The 3,415-nt window shown below is 34.8% G+C and overlaps 1 long non-coding RNA gene across 1 annotated transcript; it reads left to right on the top strand.

The window, feature by feature from the left end:
- The first annotated feature begins 218 nt into the window (after positions 1-218).
- Positions 219-2,913, top strand: LOC131230984 (uncharacterized). Its single transcript, XR_009164160.1, has 3 exons — positions 219-1,357; positions 1,559-1,875; positions 2,152-2,913. It is a non-coding gene; the product is annotated as an uncharacterized LOC131230984 (long non-coding RNA).
- The last annotated feature ends 502 nt before the right edge of the window (positions 2,914-3,415 follow it).

Raw genomic sequence — 3,415 nt, 5'->3', positions numbered from 1 at the left:
TAAAACAATATGTTTCTAAAGTTATGAGTGTATAGGTAAATGTGATGCTTTTATTAGCTTGTTAAATTTTGCATGGATCATCAGGGGTCTTTGGTTTCCATGAGGAGACGGTTACTCTTATCTTGGTTGTTTCTTTCTTTTCTTTTTTTTTAAATTTTTTTAAATTTTTATTTTTTTTATTATATGAAATAAATCTGTCAATGGAAATGAAGTGACTTTTTTTTTTTTTTTTGCCATCCTAAGTTATGATACCTGCAAGAAACCTTGACTCTCATTTATTTTGTACAGGAATTCAATAGCCATGTTAGAAGGGTTCCAGGTCAGTCCAATTTGGCATCAAGGATTTATTCGTGATGATGGAAGGCATGCCATTTATTCATTACAGCAGGATCTAAATTTTGTAGTATTTATTTAGGAGTAAGTAGATAAGGTGGCTATGGTTGCATTTTAAGTGGCATGATATTTGTTTGGATTATTTGCTGAAAATGATCACTGAAATCTTCAATGAACTAAAATTGATTGGTTCTTACTTATGCTGCTAGAAAGTCTCTGCTTTCTTGGTTAGGTGCTTTTGCTACAGCTACAGTTACAAGCTTACTTCTCATGCTTGTAGTTCATCAAAATCTGAAACTGTCCTTATTTACAGCAAATCCTGCATTATGAAGTCTATTTGACACACAATGGAATTTTGTTCCTTGATTTTCAAGAAGTCTTAACTTTCATCCTATTCAGGTGGTTGCTAAGCTAGATGAATCGTTTATCACTCACTTCTGTCACATCTCTGTTTTTTTGCAGCAGTAGTAAGTAGCAGGATTCTTGCTGGCTCACAGGTTTTCTGCTTTTACATAGTGCATGGCAAGATTGTTGTTTCTTGTGCAGCTGATATACTCATATGACTTTGTGTCATATTACTCTGGCTCTCTTTGATAGTACTGCTGGTAGCTTCAAGAGTTTATGATAGGTTGATCTTGAATTGCTCCCATTTGTTGACTTAGGCAGCCATTTTAGATTGGTACATTTTAAGGCAGGTCCACGTGGATTAATGTGTTGCCCATTTGAATGACATTGTATGCTTTTCAACAGCCTCTGTAGCATCTTTTGTTCGAGCTGGCAACTGACAGGACTTCTAGCTTATAGCTTATTGCTAGCATTCCATTTGGATTGCTGGACAGCCAAATTATTCAAAAATTTCCTTGTCCAATTCTTAGAATAATTTTGGTCTATTTTCTACTCTCTTCTTAGAACTCTGTTTGCACTTCAGCTGAATAGATGTGTATGCATTTTGTTTGGAAACTCTTGCCAGCAAGTTGATTCTGGAAGTCTTGAAGTCCTGAAAAATCCAAAATTGGCTTTATAAGTCCTGAAAAACTCATGTAGAAGTTTGCCTGTAATCTGACATAAGCTATTATGTAAAAACTTATGAATTAGATCATATCAGTACTTATCGTATCAATCCTTTAAGATTCCATTACATGTGTATGCATTTTGTTTGGAAACTCTTGCCAGCAAGTTGATTCTGAAGTCTCCAAGTCCTGAAAAATGCAAAATTGGCTTTGAGTCCTGAAAAACTCATGTAGAAGTTGTTTACCTGTAATCTGACATAAGCTATTTTGTAAAAACTTATGAATTAGATCATATCAGTACTTATCGTATCAGTCCTTTAAGATTCCATTAGCATGAATGATTTTGCATTGTGCAGCTTGCTTCTTTCTGCATACTGAGCAAAAATTCATTGTGTGAAGAGATAGGGCCTTCTAATTCTAAATGGTTGTGATGCTTGTGCATAGGTCTGCACCATGAGAGTAGAGAAGCACCTGAATGAAATAGTGAATAGGTTGAACAAGACAAAAGTCGAAAGGAAGCCTGACTTGAAAGGTATGATGGTCTATCCTAGATTTCATGTCTGAAGATCATATAAAGATTGTCTTTTGATTCTTGACCTTCCAGTTGATGATGCTTGCATTTCTGAGTCCATCCACATGTAATGGAATGTGCACCTTCTACATAATATACTAAAATCTTTTCTTCTTTTGCAAGGAAAGTGCCGTTCCTTTCTCTCCGTCTTCTCTGTTTTTAGAAGAATCTATATTTTTCCTTTTAAAGAAAAAATATTATTCTAACAAGAGACTGCTTTTTCCATTTACCCTCCAGATTTGAATATGTTTTTTGAATAAACATAGGAAGATTTGCAGAATCTCTGCTCCCTGCACCTTGGAATACATTTCCCAGCCCCCTTTTGACAGTTTTGTCAGCAATGCTCCTCACTAAAGCGTCGTTTTTACTAACTGTACTGTTTTGCAGATTGCATTAGTATACAAACTATATTTGATCATGGTGTCTCTTATCTAGAATGTTGATGTTAAATCACTCCGAGACATGGTTTCTTACTTCTTCGGAAACTGGTACATGATAGCACAACAGCATTACTAGTTTGTGTATGAAGCATTACTTTCCATCTGCTGAATTTTACTTTATTGGCCCCTTGAGTACAATTCTCTCCAGTCTAGGAACTACAACAATCAGTTGTTGAAAAGTAATCTTGTTGATGGGGTTTGTCAAACTAAATTACAAAAATAATATTTGCAAAAATACATGGTTTTAGTTTGTGTTTGTGTTGTGTTTGCTTATTTGTTGTATCCATTTGATATGTTTTCTTAGTGGGTATAATTTGGATCTCATGATTGGAAAGTTGTTCAATCCGTTAGTGAGTACAAGATTGGCAATGTGGTTTTCTATCATTGTGCTTTGTTTACTGCTTGTTCAATCCCATGATTCCAGGTTCCCATCTTACCCTTATGTTAGTCATACTCAACATTTCACGAACTTGACATGCAATGGTCTATGGCCATGGTTCAAATTATTAATTGGTTAAATGTGACATGGGCAAAGTACTTCAATGAGGTTTTTTTAGAAGTGTCGAAAATAATTAATTGGTTCAATGGTCTATGGCCATAGAATTCAAAGGTGTGAAAATTTCAGAACGTAGAGGTGTTCCATGTTATGTATCTTGGCATACTCTATAGAATTTAGATCACACGTGATGCATTTTTTCTTCTTTCTATATTACCAAGTTAGTTGTAACTGTAGGTTTGTGCCTTCAAAGCTCTTGGTTTTGGAGAAGATAGGAGCAAACTTGGAAGAGCTGGTGTGGTTCATGGTGTGTACTGATTCTATATTCTCTGTATATACCTTGACCCTTTTTTTTTCCCTTTTCCTTCTAAACTTGTGGTTTTAGTCAGTGAACAATTGTTTTGTTTTCATTTGACCAGCCATGATTAGAAGCTTACAATAGCATTCAAAAATGACATTTCTGCATAGTAAGCAAATGAAGGAACATATTACAATCTGATCTTTCTTCTATCAATTCTATTGATTGATAATGCATACATCTCTATCCTAGATGTGTATATAATGC

The sequence above is a fragment of the Magnolia sinica genome, chromosome 17 (genome assembly GCF_029962835.1).
Source record: "Magnolia sinica isolate HGM2019 chromosome 17, MsV1, whole genome shotgun sequence".
NCBI classification, from domain to species: domain Eukaryota; kingdom Viridiplantae; phylum Streptophyta; class Magnoliopsida; order Magnoliales; family Magnoliaceae; genus Magnolia; species Magnolia sinica.
Note: the sequence above shows the minus strand (reverse complement) of the source record. Positions and strands in the feature narration are given on the sequence as shown.